This window comes from Myodes glareolus, chromosome 5, assembly GCF_982192425.1.
Source record: "Myodes glareolus chromosome 5, mMyoGla1.1, whole genome shotgun sequence".
NCBI classification, from domain to species: Eukaryota; Metazoa; Chordata; class Mammalia; order Rodentia; family Cricetidae; genus Myodes; species Myodes glareolus.
In genome coordinates, this window is record NC_142030.1 from 93,761,618 (window position 1) to 93,786,992 (window position 25,375).

At 41.0% G+C, this 25,375-nt stretch overlaps 2 long non-coding RNA genes across 6 annotated transcripts in view; one reads left to right on the forward strand and one right to left on the reverse strand.

The window, feature by feature from the left end:
- The window catches only part of LOC146894997 (uncharacterized), a 112,326-nt gene that overhangs the window by 31,554 nt on the left and 55,397 nt on the right, over nucleotides 1-25,375 (reverse strand). The gene's annotated exons all lie outside the window — the stretch shown is intronic.
- On the forward strand, nucleotides 4,112-6,358 carry LOC148122146 (uncharacterized). The gene is made up of 2 exons (XR_015737939.1): nucleotides 4,112-4,310; nucleotides 5,730-6,358. It is a non-coding gene; the product is annotated as an uncharacterized LOC148122146 (long non-coding RNA).

The window sequence follows — 25,375 nt, forward strand, 5'->3', positions numbered from 1 at the left end:
GTCCCTTATATAGCCAAGTGGATTTGGGGTGTGGAGGCACAGGATAAAGCTGCCCATGTCCTCACTACCACTGACAGCATTAGTGCCACTTATCTAAGCCAGGAGCCCTACACAAACTACCAGCATGGATAAGACTGCTATCAAACGAGCTTGTTACTTATGGTAAAGTCCTGGAGCTTTCAGGGTTCTTGGCAATGGGCTAAGGTATAGCATTCTAACATTGATTCTTTTCCTAGTGCTTATGATTTGGGATTATGATTCTGGGATTCTCAAAGTTGGATTTAAATCATTATCTAAGTGTTTTGTAGCTTCATAACTCATGTTGGTAAATCTATTCTGATAGCATGACAAAAAGCTGTTCATATATCCAGATGCACCAAGCATGTGAGAAAATTATCATTTGTTGTGGACCTACATAATAACGGAAGAGGAAACTTGAATCTCCTACGACTAAAATCAAAGTTGAGATGTGAATGTTCTTAGCAACATTAGTATTTTTTTAATTTATCTGATTCCTCTTTTATGTAGAAGAAGGTTAGGATACAGACTCCATTACATTTTTTTATTTAAAGCATATTCTTCACTTTTTCTTATAGGAGGGTTATATCTGCACTATACTGACTTAATCTTGCCTTGTTTTAAGCAATAACATACAAACTATAGGGATGTGTACCACTGTGTTGGAGCCTTTGAAGCCATCATATCCTGCTATTGTTCACTTTTCTTCTGTCTTGACATTGAATATGCCCTGTGTAGGTATTATTTCTTCATCTTATGTATAGATTGAGAACAAAAGATAACATATAATCCTTGATGGAGGTGAAATGCAAACCGTGATGGCTGATCTTGGCTGTCAACTTGACTATATCTAGAATCAACTAAATCACAGCTGATAGGTGATCCTGTAAGGGATTTTCTTAATCAGATTATTTGAAGCAGGAAAGTCCATCCTAAGTCTGGATCATGCCTACTGGTGACAACGCAGGTAAAAAGACATGGAAGAAGGAAACATTGCTCTTGCCTGCTTGCCATCACTCTTCCTGGAAAGTTCCTCCATCCTGTTGTGCCATTATTAAATCCAGCTATTTCAGGATTCCAATGTAGAAAAAGGACCAGAAACTCCAGGATTCCAGTACCTGAGACTGCAAAGACATTCAGACTCACAGTCTGAACAACTACTGCATTCTCTCAGTCGTTAAGTCATGAGACAGCAATTGTTGGACTACCTGGACCACATCCTGCAAGGCAGTCTAATAATGCTCTTCAATGGACATATTCTTTTCCCTTAGAGAACTCTTCCTAATACACAAGCTAAAACTAAGCTATGAAAAACACTGATATTTATGGACTGTTTAATACGAAAGCAGGGCTTAGCTTGAGTTACCTGATGTAGGAGTGCACAAACTCTCACTTTAGAAGGTTTAGGTAATATTTGAGTGTACTCAAAATATAAACCACCATTGCTGTTTTAAATTTGAAGAAATGGATGTGGAAAACCACTAATTTTTCTTGTTATTTTTAAAGGTTTTTTATTCCACATCTTGATGACTCATAATAATGACCATGAAATTGCTCCCCACATATTAGGGAAATCTCATTCAATATCCATTGTGTTCACCTATGTGTAACATTCTCTCTTCATCCCTTCCTTATATCATGTGGGAAGAAAAAAAATTTGGTGACCATAGTCGGGGGAAGACTTGGTAAGGGAACAGCGGGATACAGGTGATATAAAGTGGGAAGTGGGATAACAGAGAAGTCTCCAGCTGGAAAGGAAGAGGGAAGTCAATACAGATGGAGAGGATGGACGAGGAGCAAATAACACCAAGGGTGTGTGATAGAGTCTCAGTGAAGGGTATTATTTAATGTTTATCTAAAATTATGCAAAATAAATATAGTAATACATTCTGCACACACTCATTATATATACAATGTACATTAATATACAATAGACCTATATACCAATATATATAATTTTGCATGTATTAAAGGAAGTTAAGCCTCTTGGAATGACATTGCTCCTCATCAGAACCATAGACTAACAAGACCCCAGAACACAGCATGAGAAAACTCCTTTCAAATGGTCACTCAGGGTAGTCCAGGTGACTACCAAAACAATATAGATTATCAATGTAGTACTTGTCTGCCTCTCAGGGGTTGGAGGTAAACTCTTGTTGCAGAAGGCACCATATACTTAGGAGAGTGGACTCAGATGATTTGAGCTGGATTTGACCTGAAATCCTCCTTCCTGTGGTCTAGCTGCCATGGTTCCAAAATATACTATACAAGCTGCCAAGTGGGGGGAACCATTAAACAGTCCCACTCCGCTAATGACTACCGGGAGAATCAGCCTTTCCCAGAGAGGAGTCCCCTTATTGATTGTCCAGTGCAGAAGTGGTCAGCCTGGAAACATGACCATATACACAAACAACAAAAACCAGCTCAGCAGGTTGTATTTACATATATTTGTGCATACACACACATACACACACACACATATGTATGTAACAACAATAAAGAAAATGAAGATATCAATTAGAGAGTGAGGCTGTTTAGAAGTGTGAGGGAAGGTAGCTAGGAGGAGCTGCAGGGAGGGAAGGAAGGGGAAAAGTGCTGCCATTCTGTTTCAATTAAAAACATTTTTTAAGTTCCAGCCATTAACAAAATAACTTATATGTGTCTGTTTCTGCCTTAATGCTTTTGCAATCAAAACATTTCATCGCAAACCATATAATGTGCATTATTTCTGTATTATATATGACTTATATAAGATTCAAAGGCATCTCCCTGACTCTGCCTTCTTTCTCCCAGCATTCAGTTTAGTTTTCCCCGTCTACCTCTATTCTTCACTGCCAGGCCCAAGACAGATTCTTTATTTCATCTCTATATCATTGGACTATGGCAGCTCCAGGGAGCCTGGTTCTTTCTTCTCAGATCTCACTGCTTATGTGAAGTAGTAACTAGTTTAAGATCTCAACTAGATGCTCTTCCCTGCGAATATAAACCTTGAGCAAGTGGAGCTGGAGAGATAGCTCAGTGTCATTAAGGGCTGTCTCTGCACCTCCGGAGGTCCTGAGCCTAGCACTCACAGAGAAGCTCATAACTGTCTATAACTTTAGGTATACAGGACCCAACACTCTCTCCTGCATCAGCAAATACCAGGCATGCAAGGAATGCATAGAAACACAAGCAGGAGCAACATCCATACACAATAAACTTTTGCAACAAAACTCTTGAACAAGTGACACCAGGAGAGGAGGAAAGTTTTAAGAGAAAAAAAAAGATTCAAAGGCATTAGGAAAATTGAAAACTTGACAGGGCTGGTAAATGAGTGATATGCTGTGGATTCAGTCAGTTCAGTCCTCAACTTTAATCCTTTTTTACTCTCCTACTTGGCTAGATAATAGCCTGAAAAAGACATATATGAATTATCAAATATAATTTCCCCATGAAGGTATAAAATTAAAAACATTGGAAATAGCTAATTTTTCATTAACATTTTTTGTTATTTATTTATGTATTGGTACATTGTGGGAAATTATCCATTAGATAATATAAAATGAAGATTTCAACATATTTGAAAAATACTTAAGATCAAAACTTTTCTTAGTACTAATCCCAGTAATTAAGACAAAAATTAGTGAATCATCTTACATAATTTTCTAAAACGTAGTTACATGTGAGGCAGTGGTGGCACAAACCCTTATTCCCAGCACTTGGGAGGCAGGGGCAGGTGAATCTCTGTGAGCTCAAGGCCAAGCTGGTCTACAAAGCAAGTTCCAGGACAGCCATACTGCTACACAGTGAAATCCTGTCTTGAAAAACCAAAAAATTAGAAAAATAAAAATTTAATTTCACATGACCTTTTTAACAAATGCTTGGGAGGCTAAAATTTATATATATAATATATATATATATATATTATATAATAAAAGTTTTCAATTGGTTATTGAGTTAATATACTATGGAACATTATTTGGCTGTTAAAAATGGATCTATTAAATGTTTAAGTAAATAGATGGAACTAGAAAAAAGACATCTTGAGTGAGGTGATGCAGGCCCCAACAGACAAATGTTGCACATTTTCTCTCTTTATCCTTCAGTATGTGATGTGGGAGAATTATCTGTATTCTGTCAATCATATTTTAATAAAACGCTGATTGGCCAGGCAGGCAGTATGGGCGGGAAAACCAGACAGGAAGTAGAAGTGATGCAATGAGAACAGGAGAATTCTGGGAAGCAGAGAAGTTCCTCGGCACTCCTGGGCAGACCACCGAAGAGGCAACATGTAAGCTGTCACACTGAGAAAGGTAATGAGCCCATGTGGCTAACGTAGATAAGAATAATGGGGTAACATAAGTTATAAGAGCTAATAAGTAGCCTGACCTAATGAGCCAATCAGTTTATAACCTTATGGAGTCCTGTGTGTAATTTCTCTTTGGGATTTGCCGGCTGTTGGGGTACCGGGCGGGACGGAAACCCCAACAAGCCGGCCCTCATGTTACATATGGCGCCCAGACGTGGATAACTGAATCCACAGAAAGCTTGAAAAAGAATAGAGTAAAGCATGTTTTGTTGGTAGCAGCAATTTCTCGGGTCTACTTTGCTTGCTAGAGGCAAGCAAGGCTCTCCTCTAAGAGAGGCTTCCTGACTCAGCCTTAACTGCAAAACCTTGCAGCTCATTAAGAGGTCCTGCCACGAAACACTTAAATGCTGTTGGTGAAAAGCTGAACACATGCTTTTCGGTTTTCAGTCGTAGCAGGAAAAAAGCTGTGCTGTTTTAAAATGCCGGCTTTCTGGGCTGTCCTGCCAGAGCAAACTCTGACTCTTTCAGGCAGGCAGTCCGACTGAGTGTGGTCTGTGAGCAGAATGCTGCAGCTTGCTTGCTGGCAAGGACTTTGAAACGCCATAGAGTTGTGGCAGTGAACACAGCTCTGGCTGGTACCTCAGCCTTGAAGCTGAAATGCTAAGGAATGAGCTGGATCTAGCTGTCAAAGCCACGGCTCTCCATATTGCTTAGTAAATTAAAGACTCATATGGTCAAAAAAAGAAAAATATACAGTAAAGAGAGATTCAAAGAGAAAAAAAAACCTCTAAATGGTTTACAGTGTGTATATGCAGGCTAAAAGTTAAAGTTCTTAAAGTAAAAAGGAAAGAAAGAGAGTAGTTGGGTGTGGTGGTACACACCTTTAATCCCAATGCTGGGAGGCAGAGGCATATTGACCTCTGTGACTTCAAGGGGCAGAGGTAGATTGACCTCTGTGACCTCAAGGTGTGGTAGTACACGCCTTTAATCCCAATGCCTGGGAGGCAGAGACAGATCTCTGTGAGTTCAAGGTGTGGTAGCATACACCTTTAATCCCAGCACTGGGGAGGCAGAGACAGGAGGATCTCTGTGAGTTCAAAGACAGCCTGGTCTACAGTGTTATTCCAGGACAAAGATATACAAAGATCCTGTCTCAAAAAGTAAAAGTAAAAATAAAAAAAATAGAGGTTAAAATAAAGCCACATAAAGATGGAAAATGCACAGAGAATCTTCATACTGTATGCTATTATGCTCTCTTTAAATTGTTTGATTGCTGAGGAAGGAGCAACAACTGCTAAAAGACTTTTGTTTATAAATGCTGCTGAACTAACCCAAGATAGGAATTTTGAAAATACCTTGGCTTCAAAACTGAAGTCAAAAGGTATGTTACTTTGGAGAAGAGATTTTGCTTTTGTTTCCACAGAAAACGAGAGGCTTTGGATTTATTCTGAGTTAAGAAAAATCCAGTATGATCAAGGAAGGCCACCTGAGAAATCTCCGACAGGAACAGATGGCCCAGATGTCTGAGTTCTTCATCCAGAACAGGTTCAAGACTGCTGCCTGAGATGATCAAGACTCACAGGATACTCCAGTCAGGACTTGATGATAATTCTAAATTTTCTTTAGGTCCCCTTAAGACTATCAGCGCCCCCAACCAGCAGGAAGTAGCCTGAAATACTACGCCCACATTCCCAACAAATGGATTATGGGTATTTTCCTTTGTTTTAAAAAAAAAGAGGGAAATGGTGCGGGAGAATTATCTGTATTCTGTCAATCATATTTTAATAAAACGCTGATTGGCCAGGCAGGCAGTATAGGCGGGAAAGCCAGACAGGAAGTAGGGGTGGAGCAAAGAGACTGGGAGTATTCTGGAAGCAGAAGCTCTCTCTCAGCCACTCCTGCACAGATCACTGAAGAAGCAACATGTAAGCTGCCCCTGCTGGAAAAGGTACTGAGCCATTATGGCTAACATAGATGAGAATAATGGGTTAATATAAGTTATAAGAGTTAACAAGAAGCCTGACCTAATGAGCCAATCAGTTTATAACCTTATGGAGTCCTGTGTGTAATTTCTCTTTGGGATTTGCCGGCTGTTGGGGTACCGGGCGGGACGGAAATCCCAACAAGCCGGCCCTCATGTTACAAGTATGTGTGCTACATTCTGAATGACTATCAACGTTTATGTTGTGGTGAAGCCCGACTAAATCTCCCAGGATTCAGAAAGATTGTAATAGCAGGTAAAAACCTAATTAATAAGGTCTAAGTGTAGACAAAATAAACTAGCCCACGTAAGTCTTTTTATCATGTCTCATTTCTTTTTTCTATGCTTTCTTGAAGTTTCCCTTTCAATGTTCCTCACTATTCTACCAATCCCACAGTGTTTCCAGTTTATATACCCACATAGGCATAGTCAGCAATTCCACAGGCAGTGACAGGGGCACCAAGCATCCATTTCTTAGGACTAACAAGAAGGAGAAAAGACTGACAAGGTAGACACCTTATGTCTAGAAGGGGCGTGGCTGTGAAGTTACCCAGCAGATGAAAAGTGAGGGTAAAAAGAAAACTGAGAGCTTGTTAGGGTAGAGAAAAGGCCAGTAGATTATTCTCTCCTGAGTTAGCTGTTAAGAAATTCAGGGTTGCCCAGACCTGTTCATCAATAACAGCAGACATGCTGTCTCTCCTGCTGAGTGGCTCCTGCTCAGGGCTCCTTTCTTGACAATAAGTCCTGTCAATAAGGATAATTGTGTGGGTCCAACTTATGTAGATTTGACTATGAAAACAAAGGTTTGTGCTGTAAGGAGGCTGCTCATTCATTTCCTGGCTGCCCAGACTCCAGGAATAATCACACAGAAACTGTACTAATTAAATCCCTGCTTGGCCTGTTAGCTCTAGCTTCTTATTGGCTAGATATTACATCTTAATTTAAACCTTTTCTATTAATCTGTGTATCGCCATGTGGCTGTGTCTTACCAGCAAGGTTCTGGCTTGTCTCTTCTCAGTAGTAGCTGCATGGTATCTCCTTGACTCCACCTACTCTCTCTCTCTCTGTCTTTTTCGACCTGGCTATGCTTTGTTAACCCATTGGTCAAAAGCAGCTTCTTTATTCATTGACCAATGACAGCAACCCATATACAGCAGAACTTCTCACACTATTTCCCCTTTTCTTTTTAAACAAAAAGGAAGGTTTTAACTTTAAGACAGTAAAATTACATATAACAAAACAGGTATCAAGTAAGAATTATAGTTACTATATTTATATCTATTTTATATTTTATCATAACTAAGGAAAACTATAACTATCAATTTTTCAACTCCATCAAAGACTCCAGAAGGATATATTACCTAAGTAAACAGGAAGTGCATTGTAAGCAACTTCCAAAACTTTAGAATTGTCAGAAAATCTTGCTGCCTGGACAACCACCAATGCTCTCCTGTACTGCTGGGGCATCCATCTTCAGCCTACAGACCCATAGTATCCTGGCAGACTTTTCCATGAAACAGGAAATTTCACAGAGTTCCACCTATATTGGCAGTTTGTCAATCACTTTATTCTGTGTACTGCAGAATGTCTAGCAGAGTCTTTCATGATGCAGGAACCCCAGAGGAATATCTCACCTTTAGGCAAGTTCTCCTTGGGTCCTGCATGTCCATCTCATACAGCATAACATCAAGCAGTTCAGGAAAGAGCAGTTTATTATCCAAATGGCTAGTAAACTCCATAAGGAGACTCTTTGATGCCCATCATCCTCTTGAAGTATATTGGTGCTGGCAGAAGCAGATGTGTCTCAATGCTGTGAAAACTCCTAAGTTCTTAAAGCATTTTAAATGGCATATTCTGAAGGTCTCTGAAAGATTTGAAGAAAACCCAACTAACTGAAATATATCTCTATATATCTAGAAAACTTAACTAACATGACTACAAGTTTGACTATTATAGATTAATCTATTAAACTATATTTCTTAATTATACATTACATTTTTAAATGAGCTACACAAAACACAGTACTTTAATCAAGAGCAAAAATACACATATAACAAAACTGACCAAAAATTTGAATCAATTGACCAAGATTCATATCAATGCAAAGTATACATCTCTATAGCAAATCCCTCTTTAAATTTAAAGAAACATTTATAAATAATATTTGGGGGATTTGGGTGCAGTTCTCTTCAAACTTCTTCCTGTTTTTTTGTTGGACAAGGTATTTTCTTTTGGGAGATTCATAGAGACCTTTCAGGAGTTTGGGCCTATCAAACCACATTAGTCTGGAATTAATCCACAGGTTTTCATCATCTGTGGAAACAAAAGTAGAACCTCTTTTTTAAAGCAACAGATCCTTAGACCTAAATTGTAAAGTCAAGATACCTTTACGTTGGTTTAACTTAGCAGTCCATACAATGAAATATCTCTTAGTACATAGCTCTTTAACAGGCAAAAATTTCAAAGAAAACACTATAGTATACATAATCCAGACTCTCTGTGTATGTACTATCTTCACAAGACTTAATTTTTTATTCTATTACTTTTTCTACAAGTTTAATATTTATTTTATTATCTTCATTCCTTTAATCTATGTCTGTCTATATTCTTTTATGTTACCTTTACTGTCTCTTTATTCTTTTCCTTCTCTCTCCCAAGCCTACGTATATTTTTTAAGCACACTTTGTCTCATTTAGTGATCTTTTATGTCTGAATCTGTCCTATTATGTATCTGTAATCCTTTTCTGTCCTAAAGAGCTTTTAAAATGGTAAGCAGCTTGGTCGCAGAGGCACTGGGTATAGGCTCCACTTCTCCCTGCCTTTCAAAGGCAGAGGTGCTATTACCACCAGCTCTGGGACTACCAGGTAGGAGCCATGCTCACCACTTTAACTCTGAGAAGGAGCATGCAGCACATAAACCCTTTTGATCTGAGTAATAGCTAAATCTGCCATGAAGTGCACTGTGTGGCCTGGAACTATCTCTGTGTATGGCATCAGAAATCTGCCATGCTCTCCTGCTTGTGCATCCCTAGGAGACCTGATTCCACTGCCTCCCCAGGTGGGGAGCACTGAGCCATGGACATGGCCTTAGCTACTTTCCTCCCAACCCCAAGTGGGCACACAAGCACCCGGGCCTACAAAGACCATTCCAGTGCTTAGACGCCTGAAAGAGCCAGAATGGTTTGTGCTGCTGTTTGGAAACTGTGCATTTTTTTCCCCTTTGCGACTAGTGCTGAATCAGGAAGGCCTCTCTTAAAGCCACGGCAGCTTGTCGCCAGCAAGCAGAGTCCATCTAGAAAAAAAATGTGGCTAAACTTTGTTTTTTAAAGTCTAGAATTCTTTTCCAAGCCCTCGCAGGTTTTATGTGAATTTTGCTAGCACATGTTGGAGCACCAATTGGTGGTAGTTGGAGGTTGCTTGTTCATTTCCCAACTGCCCAGACTCCTGAGATAAACACACAGAAACTATATTAATTAAATCACTACTTGGCCTATTTGCTCTAGCTTCTTATGGGCTAGTTCTTACATCTTAATTTAACCCTTTTCTATTAATCTGTGTATCACCACATGGCTGTGGCTTACTGGCAAGATTCCGGCTGGTCTGTTCCCAGTGGTGGCTACATGGCATCGCCTTGATCTCCGACTAATCTCTATCTTTTCCGGTCTGGCTATACTCTGTTAAGTCATTGGCTGAAAGCAGCTTCTTTATTCATTAACTAATAAAAACAATCCATCTACAGAAGGACTTTCCACACCAGGTTTAGCTGAGTGAATGCTTTCACACCAGGGCCCTATGGTATGGGATAGGTATCCAGTTGCCAGTATAGGAATAGCTCAGGAATAAAAAATGATTCATACACTGCTGGGAAATTTGGGATGAATCCTATTACGGAAGAGAGAAACATCATGATTACATAAGATTTCTACAGAATTGACAGCGACTATTCAAAAGACAGGTGTTCCCATAGCTTTGTAAGTCAGGTTCCCCATAAGTTGTACACTTGAGGGTTTGGCTAATGAATCTGTCAGCTGTACATTCACTGTATAACATTTGTGGCTCACATCAAATATCCACAGAGGTTGTGTACCCAGTAAGGGAATAGTGAAGAAGAGAAAAAGTCCCCAAGGAAAGGAAACTAGAAGATATTGTTGTAGAGCAGAAGGAGAAATATAGAGTGGGAGGATTAAATGGAGAGGGGGATGGGAGGGAGTGGTAAGGGAAGAAATATGGGGAGTGCCGCCTAACTAAAAGCCATTTGTGAAGTCATATGGAAAGCAATTACAGCGAAACTTCTTAAAATATGCACATACATGAAAGAAATATAACTGGAATTACCAAATAATGGGGGAGACAACGCCCCAACTCGATAACTAATGTCATCAGGTGGAACCTCCAGTGCCAGGAATGGGCTGCATCTAGTTCAGTCACTGGCCATGTTAATAAAAGAAGTCAGACACAAAAGAAAACATGCATATGAATTATTTATGTAAAAAAGTTCCAAGATATTTTGCATAGGAAGTGAATTAATGAAATACAGCATAACAGGAAGAAGCATAGAAACAATGTATCATTTCAACTGAGTCAGAAAAACAATTATGAAATCCAGTCCTTCCTGTGATGAAAAATGAAAACACTAAGCAAAGTCAGATTGGAGGGAAGTTTCTGAGAAAAGATATCTGTGAACAATGTGTAGATAACGTCATCTTAAATGGCCAAAGCCATTTTTTCTCCCCAGAGATCAGGAGCTAGACAAGGATGTTTATGTTCCTCACCTTCTCAATACCGCACTAGAGGATGTAGCAGTAAGAATTATACTATAAAAGGAAATAAATGACATTAAGTTTAGAAAAAAGGAAGCAAAACCATAGTGTTTGCAATTGCTATAACTGTATATATAAAATGTCTTCACAGATTCATTGAGAATCTATTGGGTTTAAAACAAAAGGCAATGTGCCCAGCCTGACAGGAAGACACAGGATAGAATAGAACAAAGCAACTGCATTCCGAACGCTTGCACTGCACAACCTGAACTATGAAAAAGAAAACAATTCCATCTATTAAAAAATCAAGAAAGTAAGCATTTAGAAATAAGCATGGTCTAGGCAAGTACAAAATGCTTACTCTAAAAAATACAGGATTTTAATTACATGAAATTAATTCTAAGGGGACTGAGAATAGTCCAAAGAATCTTTAGAAGGAACAAAGTAGGAAGGTTATTCTTTTGATTTTAAAACTTCCTTAAAATGTTTCAAAATTAAGTGGTACTGCTGTGCCAGACATAGAGAACAATTAAATCAAATTAAGCATTCAGAAATAAACTCAGGTTCTGTGGTGAAACAACACGCATCAGGCATGCCAAGACCAAGAGCAGTGACAGCTAGCAGCCACATACACAATAATGACCATGATAAAAATCAGACTCCCGTAGGGTGGTGTAGGACCCACTACCATCTGACCCAGATCACTTTACCTACTACTACACTGTCACTGGATTGTCCAGCTACTATAGCACTGCCGTACTTGCTAATGAGCTGCACACCCCACTGATGTGGAAGGGTCTTCTATCTATTGTTACTTTCATTGGTTAATAAAGAGACTGCCTTGGCCCTCTGATAGGACAGAAAATTAGGTAGGCGGAGTAAACAGAACAGAATGCTGGGAAGAGGGCAATGAGGCAGACGCCATGGAGCCAGCCACCATGCTGAATCTTTTCCGGTAAGCCACCACCTTGTGGTGCTACACAGATTATTAGAAATGGGTTAATCAAGATGTGAGAGTTAGTCAGTAACTAACTCTCTAGAGATAATGGGCCAGGCAGTGTTTAAATGAATACAATTTGTGTGTTATTATTTCCGAGGCTAAGCTAGCCGTGTGGGAGCCAGGCGGGAGGAAAAGCAGGCCTGCCTGCAGCTCCTCACTACACCCCACCACAACCAGCCTCACGTCTCTCAGGAATATCAACTCAAAATCAGGAGTACAGTAGAAACCGACATATTCATTGAACAGACACCTTACTTTTATTTTCTCTATTTGCTCTACAAGATGTAACTATTTAAGGATTATTATTAACAACCCAACATATATACTTCTGAAAGTTTCATGTTTGCTTCTATATTACATGCATGAGCACATGCCTGAGCACATGTGTGTTTGTATTATTTTATATATACATATGTAACTTCCATATAATATATTTTATTTGTGAAAAGATAAATCACAACTGACAGCAACTGCATACAATTTTATATTACATTTTAAGGACCAAGCAACATTCTAAGTATTTTATACATTTTACATGACACTCAGACACCCTATATGTACCATTGCCATGCACTTTGCAGAACAGCGAGACTGGCGTGCAAAGAAATAAGTAAATTTGTAGTATGATTGGGCATCCCTTGAGTATATTCCCAAGAGTGGAATTGCTGGGTCCTGAGGTAGGTTGACTTTGTTCAATTATGTTCATAGCAGCATTATTTGTAATAGCCAGAACCTGGAAAAAACCTAGGTGCCCCTCAATAGAAGAATGATTAAAGAAAGTGTGGAACATATACACTTTAGAGTTTTACTCAGGGGTAAAAAACTATGACATCTTGAATTTTGCATGCAAATGAATGGAAATAGAAAATGCTTTACTGAGTGAGATAACCCAGACCCAAAAAGATGAATATGGTATGTACTCACTCATAAGTGGATTCTAGCCATAAATAAAGGACACTGAGCCTATAATTCGTGATCCTAGTGAAGCTAAATAAGACGGTGAACCCAAAGAATAGCATATAGTTATCCTCCTGGATATTGGAAGTAGACAAGATTGCCAGGCAGAAGTTGGGTGCACAGTGGGGGGGGTGTCAGGGGAGATGGGTAGGGAGAAGGGAGAAGGGAAGGATTGGGGAGAGTTTGGGGGAATGGGATGGGTGGGATGGAGGAAGGGTGGATATGGGAGCAGGGAAGTAAATATTTTAATTAAGGGAGCCATTTTAGGGTTGGCAAGAGACTTGACTCTAGAGGGCTTCCCAGGTCCAAGGAGATGTCCCCAGCTTGTTCCTTGTGCAGTAGAGGAGAGGGTGCCTGAACTGGCCTTGTCCCATAACCACATTGATGAATATCTTGCATTTCACCATAGAACCTTCATCTGGCAATGGATGGAGATAGAGACAGAGACCCACATTGGAGCACTGGACTGAGTTCCCAAGGTCCAAATGAGGAGCAGAAGGAGGGAGAACATGATCAAGGAAGTCAGGACCACGAGGGGTGCATCCACCCACTGAGTCGGTGGGACTGATCTAATGGGAGCTCACCAAGGCCACCTGGACTGGGACTGATGGAGCATGTGATCAAACCAGACTCTCTCAATGTGACTGTCAATGAAGGTTGACTGAGAAGCCAAGGACAATGGCACTGGATTTTGATTCTACTGCATGGACTGGCTTTGTGGGAGCCCAGTTTGTTTAGATGCTCACCTTCATAGACCTGGATGGAGGGGGGAGGACCTTGGACTTTCCACAGGGCAGGGAACCCTGACTGCTCTTAGGCCTGGAGAGGGAGGGGTTGGGGGGGAGGGGGAGGGAAAAGGGAGGTGGGGAGGAGGTGGAAATTTTAATAAATAAATAAATTAAAAAAGAAATAAGTAAATTTGACTACATTTGTGTAGACTGAAAGAAAACAGAGTTGGTGTGTAAACATAGGCACTTAAGCCCATTGCTCAGAGCCTTAATTTCCCCTCTGCAGGCCTATTCCTGGAGATACTGAAAGATCTTGAAGTCTTCCTCATAGTAACATGTTTCCTACTTAACTATTCTTTTTTTATGACTTAAAAAATAGAATAGATATGCTAAGAATTATTCTGGGTTTATTATTATTAGATCAAAGGGCAATACGAATCTCTAAATAAAATTTATTTTATAGTATACTCTGATATAAGAATGTAACTAGATGTAGTTTTCCAATAACTAGTCAAAATGTCATTTATTGAATTTATTTGCCTGTGCATTTGTCTGTCTGTCCATGTACCTTGTGTCTGACAAAGGGACTCTACTGGTTTACTGAGCAAAGAAATGAATGAATGCTTCCTATTACTCATCACCTCTCTGCAGGTTAGTTTCTGTCACCTTGACACAAGCCAGAGTCACCTGGATGAAAAGAGCCTTAACTGAGGAACTGCCTGCATCCAATTGGCCTGTGGGCAAGTCTATGATTATTGCAGATTGATTTGGGAGGGCCCAGCCCACTGTGAGCAGTGCTGTTCCTAGGCAGGTGAGCCTGGATTATATAAGAAACCAGTTAAACAAGCCCCAAGGAGCAAGTCAGTAAGCAGCCCTTCTCCACAGTCTTTCCTTCAGTTCCTGCCCCCAAGTCCCTGCTTTGGCTCCCACAGTTTATGGAAGAGTAAACTGAAATAAATCTCCCCCATCCAGATGCTTTTGGTCAGTGCTTTGTCACGGCAACATAGAAACACACAAAACAAGCTCAATGTGGGTAAGTCAAACTGTTCACAAAACCGTGACCTGACAAATAACTTTAAAGTGTTGAGAAATAAAAAAGTTTCATGGCTTCTCCTGTGGAATTTCACACAAATCCTTGGACTTGTAAAATATCTGGCCATAAATTCCAAATCCAGAACTTTCTTTGACCAAAAGGTGCCATTCCCTGACTCCTGAAAGTAAGACGCTTCCCAGTAGTTCTTGCTTTCTCTGATTCTTGAGCTTCATAAAAAGTTTCCTCTTTCTTTAGATTTCAGCTGCTCTTTGAAGAGACCTCTGGCTCTGTGCCTGTGCTTCCCTTTATGCCCTGTCTGCTTCTCTAGGTTTGAAGGGCAGAAGCACAAGGCCACTGCAGCCCGAGCAGGCTGGGGTACACCTCCCTGGTTGTTCCCTCACGTAACTGACAGGGCTGGGATGATTAAAGCCTGGGAGATTCTGTGAAGAGCTGAGCATGGATTTTTCAATGTGTGAACTGCTTGTCAAAATTTTATAGTAATTAGGAGCTGAGTGAAGAGAAGAGGAAGTGGTTGCTCAGAAGTTGGAAGAATTTCAATGTTGCAATATTATTTTTGAGATTTATAAATGGTATGAATTCATTAGGAAGTCACATACACCTCAGAGTCCACGGAGAGAAGAGAAAAGTTATGCTAGCATCCTAGTTTCAGGTGTCCTTCAAACGTGCACCAGGGTTTGGAGACGGTGTCTGGGAACTGATGTACTTCAGGACCCTCCAGCTTACGCTTGTCCCATATCATGTAACTCATCTCCAACAAGGGAGGCCGAAATGGCGTGACTTCTAAGCCCAGACTAACTTTGTTTCCTTGTTGAAAGCCATGACTGCGTTCGGATAACTGTTTGTCCCGTCTTGCAATCCATACTAATTCCCTTTCCTCTGTAACACCAGCTTTTTTCTTTTGTAATATTTTCAAAGGAGAGGAAAAGCATAACGGAAGTTATAGAAGCTAAGTGCTTCCTTACCTAGCAAAACCCTCACTTCACACCCATGAGGGCTGCCTGAAAGAGCCTTGCTGGGGTCACGGAAGAGGGGCTACAGGGTGGTTTGGGTTCCGAGGAGCTCCCAGGGTCTCAGCATCTGGTCTTTGTGATCAGCTGGGGAGGAGAGGGAAGAACAGGAAAGAGAAGGAAAAGGGATGGGCAAGCTGCTCTAAAAATACACGCACGATGGCAGCAGATTATTGCGTGCTCCTGATAAAAGCAGTTTAACAAGAGTAGAGGCTCTTGAGTCTGGGCTTCCCAGGGAAGCTGGCAGATTCTGCCTCCTGACATCTCACTGTTAATCCCACTGTGAGCCCTTTGTGGATGCCTCTCATTAAACCCGTTTAGGCAGTGCTTCTGTCTGCGGGGCTGTTCACTGGCATGCAACTCGTTTCCTCTCTGATAATTCTTACTGTTTTATATGCTAAGCTGAAAAGTCACCTTAACAAGTCAGAAAGAAGCATCCAGTGATTAAAGGCCCAGACCGGGGATATAATCCAGAGCTCATCGGTACTTGCAGCGTGAGAGAGAGCTGATACCTACATTAAATGTCTCATCAAAGGCCTGCTAATCCCCAGCCTTCACAAAAGTCATATAATATCTACCTTCCTTGATGAGCTTTGGGGGTGTCAGGAGGGAGCCTGGAACTCCTGGCTAAGCAGTAATATTTTCACAGAGAAGGAGATTGGAGTTAGACGTTCAATTGGGAGGGCCAAGAATTACCTAAAACACCCACTTTCCAAAGAAGTGTGCCGTTTCATCATGTAGGTCTAAATCTACCAGAAGAGCCAGCCTTCCTGCCTCCTTCTTAACATAGCCAAGGCGGAAAATAGTGCTAGTTCCCATTTGAATAATCAAATAAATGCTTACAGTTGGTCAAATAGTTACTTAAGTAAATATTTCATATCAGAATTTCACAGGAAATAACAGTAATGTGAAGCACGAATATGATGATAGAAATATATACGGACTAGAAAATACACAGCCAGTATTTCTGAGTGACACTTGCTCCTTAAGCTCTTTGAGCCTTGGTTCTTTGTAAAATGGGCATGTCTGTCTTGGAGAATTCCTGCAGAAATGAAAGATAATGATGCATTGCCATCTTGACATCCTGGTCAACACACAGTAAGTCCAAAATAAATGGTTTAAATAATGTTGAAAGATTTTTTTTTTCAGGAAGACATTAGTATTTAGCCAATGTTGGAAATCTGGAACCAATTTTACTCAAGCATAAAAGGTAGGTTTAGGAACACAAAACTTAGGAATCATTTTCAAGGTATGTATTCTAAATCTGTGGCAATTGCTCTCCTTTCTATGTGAAATAGGACTCATTTTACAACACAGGGCACTAGAGAAGCCATTCACCACAAGGAAAAGGGAGGGGGCATTTCTACAGCATACAAGAGGAAAGCTGAGAGTCTCTGTGAACACAGAAGGCAGGAGAGGAAAGAATAAAGAGAGGCGGTGATGCTGGACCATTTTGTAGCCATTGCATTGCAATCCCCTTGTCGGTCACAACCAACACTTCTGCTATTCAAACATTTTGTACAGCAGGCCATTTCCTCTCTGTTGTATCCTGTTTCCCCATGGCTTCCATAAATGTAGAAGCACTGTAGAGAATTCTAGGCTCTAGGAGTCAATGCCAGACTCGGAGGTATCTGTTCTCACCATGGGTGCTCTCTCTTTGGTGCCCTGAGCAACGTCTCCCTATTCTGGGTGAGGCAACCGTGCTGGACACATCCAGACCTGTGCATACGGGGCAGAAGCTCGGAGCATCTCATTACTCCCTAATTGCCATTTGAGTCCAAAGTCTTCCCGAGAGTGACTCTGCTTCACTCACCAGAACGCCACACGGGCTGCGCCTCTGGAGCCCACGATTAGAATTAAAAATTTAGATGGAACTGCATTAGCACAAGACTGCTCATAAAGGCTCACATAGTTCCCGCTCAGCACAGCAGCCGTCTGTCTCCTGCAGACAGCAGGTTTGGAGGAAGCATATTCATTATTTATTTCATTTTAAAAAGAATGTATGATTTTTCCCCTCTAAGGATATATCCTTGAAGTTTTTATATATACAAAACTTCAAACTCAGAATGGTATAGGACAGGATTGAGAAAAATACACAGAGAAATTTCCTTGTCAATTTTTAGCTTTGATGAGTATGACTTTCTCACATGTTCATATATGTATTAACACTAAACAGCTATATTTTTCTCAGCAGTTCTGTGAAAGAGCTGATGACTTACAACACGCTAGTCATAAGGCACATGTATTTTCATTACTAAAAAAACTGATTCATGGTAAGAAAAGAGGCTGAGTCAGGGTAGATGACACTATAGCACTCAGTTTAATATAGAGTGGAAATCATTGTCAGACAAAGACCATGGAGCCCAATTTGCCATTGTGGTCTGAATCTGTAAATAAAGTCGCAAGGATGGGAAAGTTCAGGGGGTACTTGCTCTGGAGGCCGTGCAAGCCAGTGTCAGGGCTGAGAGCAAATAACTCTTAAATTTTGTGCCCTACAGCTGCACTGTGTTCACGCTGGTCCCAACCCTGACTTACAAGTCAAGTCACAGGGACTACAAATGCTTGTAAGACTTAGAACATGCAGTACAAATTACATTGCATTGTCCTGAAGTCTGCTCTGACATTTGCACACACGTAAATACCACTCTCATTTTAGATGATGCATAATAGTGTTAGGAAATAGACAAACATTATTGTTAGGTCCTTAAAATATTACTAATAGCAGGAATATCATGACTGCACATCAACAAAGCGGAACAAGCCAAGTGTGCACATCACCAGCGCATCAGTGATTTTAGAGTTCTTGTGATCAATACTATAAATGAATCTGAAGTTTTAATCAAGATAATTAAATATGCTGAGTTGTTTCTCCGATTTTTAATAGAACTAATAACTGTCATCAACATAAGGAAGATTCAAAGGGAAAAGGAAATCAATAAACAAACCTGCTGCACTGCCTTGGTTCTCAAGGATTTATCCCTTGAGAACACAGATATATTTATTTTTACTAATTTATAAATTGATTAGGTATTTTCCCAATAAACTTTTAAATACATTTCTTTTTCAAAATCTGAACTAGAATTACACCACCTCCCTCCTCATACTTCTCCCCCAGCCCCTCTCAACACCTCCCTTGAACCCCTTTAATGCCCCGAAGTGAAGCATGATTAATAAAAATCCAGAGAGTGAAAATGGGGTTCAACCTGAAGGTCCAAAAAGCAAAACAATCAGCCATTGGCTCTTACATTGACCTTAGTCAGAAATGGCAATCTTGCCTCCAGGAATCTCAGAACGAGACTGTATCTGAGAGCTGTCTCTTCCCATTTTATAATCCTCTCCAATGCTGGGATTAAGGGCGTGCACCACTACTGCCTGGTTTCTATGGCAAGTTAGTGTGTCTACTTGGATTAAAGGTGTGTGTTATTGTTGCCTGATTCATAAAGCTGGCCAGAGTGGCTGTTTTATTTCTGATGCTCAGGCAAGTTTTATTTATTAAAATACAAGTGAAATGCCGCTGCAACCAAGTCTCAATTTGATAGCCTCTTTTTCCTAATTATTGTTACATGTTTATTTGTATATGCATGTATGTGCAGGCATAACTATATATAAATACAGCCTGCTCGGTTTGTTTTTGTTGTTTATGTGAATGTGGCTTCAAGGGTGACCACTCTGAACTGAACAAACAATATGGAGATGTATTCCTGGAAGAAGCAAATCTTCTCCCAGAAGTCATTATTTGTGTGTGGTTCTTTGTCTAGGGGTGGGACCACTCCGAATTCTCCCCCTTTAATATTAGCATGTCCACTGATATCCTCCTTGTTCAGTCTTGCTTATGTAGTCATTTCTAGGAGAGACTACTTTACAGCAGACTTCTTGGTAGTCTGGCTCTTGCAATCTTTCTATGCCCTCTTCGAAGATGTTTCCTGAGCCATAGATTCAGGAACTATGATGAAGATGGATCTGTTGGGATTGGATCCTGTGTTCATTGACTGATAGAATTAATATTGCGGAAATCATCCTCCTACTGAAAGTAAAATATATTTGTAGTTATTACGTCATAAGTGAGTCCATAAAGCCCTTAAAAGACATTCAGTTTCTAATATTTTAATGGAAGTATTAAAACATATACATATGTCCATGTATATATTTATAATATATTTCAGTTGTAACCTGCTTTATAATTAGTAGAATGTAAGGACATAGATTTATTGACTTTCATTTCAACAATCTTTTTGATTCAGCACAATAAGAAAATGGGGGGTACATAAAAGAAGTGTCCTAGTCAGTGTTCTGTTGTTGTAAAGAGACACCACAATTGTAGCAACTCTTTTTTATAAAAGAAAGCCTTTCACATCTACACATTAGAGTACTATTCAGCGGTAAAAAACAATGACATCTTGAATTTTGCATGCAAATTGATGGAATTAGAAAACACTATCCTGAGTGAGTTAACCCAGACCCAAAAAATATGAATATAGTATGTACTCACTAATTAGTGGATACTAGCCATAAACAAAGGACATTGAGCTTATAGTTCATGATCCAAGAGAAGCTAAGTAATAAGGTGAACCCAAAGAAAAACATGTGTAGATCCACCTACAAATTGGAAACAGGCAAGATTGTCTGACAAAATTGGGAACATGTGGGCAGGGGGTAGAAGAAAGAGGAGAAGGGGAAGAGGAGGAGAGAAGGGGAGGGTTGGGGAGAGCTTGAAGGAATGGGATAGGTGAGATGGAGGAAGGGCAGATATGATAACAAGGAAAGAGATATCTTGATTGAGTGAGCCATTTTGGGGTAAGCAAGAAACCTGGCTCTAGAAAAATTCTCAGGAATCCACAAAGATGACCCCAGCTAAGACCCTAAGCAATAGAGAGGATGCCTGAACTGGCCTTTCCCTGTAGTCAGACTGATAATTATCTTAAATATCACCATAGAACCTTCGTCTAACAACAAATGGAAACAGAGACAGAGACCCACGTGGGAGCACTGAACTGAGTTCTCAAGGTCCAGTTGAAGAGCAGTAGGAAGGAGAGAGAATAAGAGCAAGGAAGTTAAGACTATGAGGGGTTCACCCACTGAGACACTGTGCCTGAGCTAATGGGAGCTCACCAAGGCCAGCTGGGCTGGGTCTGAAGGAGCATGGGATCAAACTGGTCCCTCTGAATGTGGTTGATAGCTGGGGTAGACTGAAGGGCCAATGACAATGGCACTGGGATTTGTCTCTACTGCATGTACTGGCTTTTTGGGATCCTAGTCTCTTTGGATGTATACCGTGCTCAACCTGGATGTAGTGGGAAGGGCCTTGGACTTCCCACATGTTAGGGTGTCTTGCCCTCTCTTAAGATTGGAGGGGGGTTAGAGGGAGGGTGAATGGAGGAGATGGGAAGGAAGTGGGAGGAAAAGAGGAAGTGTGAATTTGGTTTGGTATTTTTTTTAAAGTAATATAATGATGATGATGATGATGATGATGATGATAATAATAATAATAATAATAATAATAATAATAATAATAATAATAATAATAATAGAAAGCCTTTAATTGGGGCTTGCTTACACTTTCAGAGGTTTAGCCCATTATCATCATGGCAGAAGCAGACATGGTGCAGGAGAAGTAATTGAGAGTTCTACATCTGAATCCACAGACAGCAGGAAGAGAAAGAAGAGAAAGAGCCACTGGGCCTGACTTGGACTGTTGAAATATCAAAGCCCACCCCCAATGATGCACTTCCTCCAGCAAGGCCACATCTCATAGTCTTTCTCAAGTATCACCTATCCCTGATGATTCAGGATTCAAATATACTAGCCTATGAAGTCCATTCCCATTCAAATCACCACAGAAAGTGAACTTCACACTGGAATAAGCATAGACTATTTGAATTTTCTTTAGTTGTCATTTAACATGTCAACTTTTTCCTGAGATACTCAAAACATAAACCTAGTATTTCACTCATACGTGAATTGAATTTTATTAATTGGCACATTGTTAACACATAATTATAAATCTATTTGAGGAGGGAATAAAGTGTGAGAGAGTATTTGAAGGAAGCACAGTTAAGAGAAAGGGGAAAAGAAAAAAAGCAATCAGCTGCCCTTTAAGTTTCTAAACCTAAAAGTGAGTGGAGGGAAATCTTTCTCCTCTTTTTCCTTACAGTTAAGGCTCTGTTGTTTGGTTATTGACCAAAGAAGAACTTACAGAGATATAGATTTCACAGACCACACAAATGGCACTGCTATTGTTCCTTCCAAGTGGCCTCTGCTCTATTCTCATTGTACTCTGTCCCTGTAAGACACCTCGAGACTAATCTCTGCTCTGAGACTGTAGAAATTGGGTGTTTGTATTCTCAGGGGTGCACACCTATCCTGGCGGCCTCTGAGGCTTCGTGTGGGTGAGGTTAAGAGTAGGGACAGGCAGGATGAGCACCATTAAAGATGAGACTTCTCTGTGCTTTCTGTTGCTTGGTGTTTTTATCTACCCTGTCTTTTTCTTCTCATGCTGTGTATTAGCTCTTTCTCTTTGAAAGAAATTTCTTTATATATTCTGGAGTCGGGTTGGGGGAAGGAGAGAGGGGGAGAGAGAAGGGAGAAGAAGAGGGTTGGAGAGAGCTTGGGGGAGTGGGATGGTTGAGATGGAAGAACAACAGATATGGGAGCAGGGAAGAAGATATCTTTATTAAGGGACACATTGTGGGGTTGGCAAGAGGCTCGACTCTAGAGGGGTTCCTAGATGTCCACAGGGATGTCTCCAGCTAGGACTCTGGGCAGTGGAGGAGAGGGTGCCTGAACTGGCCTTGTCCCATAGTCAGACTAATGACTATCCTGAATATCACCATAGAACCTTCTTTCGGCGACAGATGGAGATAGAGACAGAGACCCACATCGAAGCACTGGACTGAGCTCCCAAGGTCCAGTTGAAGAGCAGAAGGAAGGAGAATATGAGCAAGGAAGTCAGGACCATGAGGGGTTGATCCACCCACTGAGACAGTGTGCCTGAGCTAATGGGAGCTCACCAAAGCCAGCTGGACTGGGACTAAAGGAGCATGGGATCAAACTGGACCCTCTGAATGTGGCTGACAATTGGGGCAAACTGAGAAGCCAATGATAACGGTACTGGGATTTGTCTCTACTGCATGTACTGGCTTTTTGGGATCTTAGTCTATTTGGATGCACACCTTCCTAAGCCTGGATGGAGGGGGAAGGTCCTTGAACTTCCCACAGGGCAGGGTACCCTGACTTCTCTTAGGACTGGAGGGGGAAAGGGGGAAGGTGAGTGGGGAAGTGGAGGGAAGTAGGAGGAAGGGAGGAGTGCAAGTTTTGATTCCTATTATTTATAAAGTAAGAACAATAAAAAAGAAACTAAAAAAATAAAATAAAAATATCTGTTCATAGTGGAAAAAAAAGAAAGAAAATTCATGTGCTGCCTGGAGGGCAGTGAGTGATCCCTGCTGGAAGGGACAGGAGGCTCTGAAGGAGCAAGTGGTAGCTAGAGCTGCAGCTCCTGCCTCTTGGCCTCACATTTGTACATGTCCCAACTTCCATAGGAGATGGAAAAGGGAGCTTCCCAGAACAGGTGATTTCTTGTCAGTAGGGTTAACCTTCCTTGATGATTATTAGAAAGACCTAAAGAACAGAGACAGTGGTTTGGGAAAACAAAGCCAACTGCTTAGACCAGATAAACTGAGAAAACTCTGGTTTCCCAGTGTTGAGCACAACACAATATGAGCATCGCTCCTTTCAGGGTAGGGAATGCCTCTAGACTTAGAGGAACTACAAGGTAATTTTATTTATCTTGTTCCACCGCAGATCCTGGAGGTGACCCGGCATAACTGAAAAAGCATCATTTTATACTATGTAGTTCAAAAGGAATTATAAAGCTCTTCTGCTTTTTCTTGGTTTTCAGTTGCTTCATCTTTAAATATTAGTTATAAAACAGTACCTCTGTTCTGGCCCCACCATTCCACGAATCTTTGTTTCTCTATGTTCAATGCTTGCTTACATCCAAAGATACTAATACTCAGGGATGAGCACAGTAACCCAGCGTCAGGCTGACGGTGTGGCCATCCATAGGAACTCATGGTAAGCACTGCAGGATGCACTGTATTTTAGTCACGAGGTGAGGGACAGATCATGGCTGTCAAATGTGGCATTCAAAAAGTACAACAGTATACACATTAGAGTTCTACTCAGCGGTAAAAAAAACCAATGACATCTCGAATTTTGCATGCAAATGGATGGAAATGGAAAACACTTTACTGAGTGAGATAACCCAGAACCAAAAAGGTGAATATGGTATGTACTCACTCATTAGTGGATTCTAGCCATAAACAAAGGACATTGAGCCTATAAGTTCATGATCCTAGAGAAGCTAAATAATAAGGTGAACCCAAAGAAAAACATATATTTATCCACCTGGAAATTGGAAATAGACAAGATTGCCGGGCAAAAGTTGGGAGCACAGGGGTTGGGGTTGGGTGGGGGAACAGGGAGAGGGATAAAGAGAAGGGAAAAGGGGAGGATTGGGGAGAGCTAAGGAGAATGGGATGGATGAGATGGAGGAAGGGTGGATATGGAAGCAGGGAAGAAGATATCTTAATTAAGGGAACCATTTTAGGGTTGGCAAGAGACTTGGCTCTAGAGGTCTTCCCAGGTGTCCAAGGGGATGTCCCCAGCTAGGTCCTTGGGCAGCAGAGGAGAGGGTGCCTGAACTGGCCTTCTCCCATAGCCACATTGATGAATATCTTGAATATTACCATAGAACCTTCATCCGGAGATAGATGGAGATAGAGACAGAGACACACATTGGAGCACTGGACTGAGCTTCCAAGGTCCAAATGAAGAACAGAAGGAGGGAGAAGATGAGCAAGGAAGTCAGGACCATGAGGGGTGCATCCATCCACTGAGGCAGTGTGACTGATCTAATGGGAGCTCACCAAGGCCAGCTGGACTGGGACTGAAGGAGCATGGGATCAAACTGGACCCTCTGAATGTGGCTGACAATGGGGGCTGACTGAGAAGCCAATGATAATGGCACTGGGCTTTGATTCTACTGCATGTACTGGCTTTTTGGAAGCCTAGTCGGGTTGGATGCACACCTTCCTAGACTTGGATGGAGCGGGGAGGGCCTTAGACATCCCACAGGGCAGGGTACACTGACTTAGGACTGAAGAGGGAGGGGGGAGGGAGAGGGAGAAAGGAAATGGTTGGAGGGGAGGAGGTGGAAATTTTTAATAAATAAAAAATAAAAACAAACAAACAAACCACTTAAAAAAGTACAGCAGAATTTCCCTGCAGTGGCTGACTTTGGTTTGGGCCTTTATGTCTGGTGTTACAGGGATGGATGAAAGAATCAAGGTAATCAGAAATGGTTATTAAGTTATCTAGGGTTCATGACAGTAGCCCAGATTTGAGTGAGTAAAGTCAGGAGGGGCTCCATGTATCTTCAGGTACAGTGAGTAAAATTTATTTATCTCCATCTCACATGTCATATTCCCTGCAGGCACCTGTAACAAAGTCCCAGGGTCAGATCTCAAATAATAGTCACTCATTCATTTCTCATAGTTCTGGAGGATGTGAAGACCAAGGTCA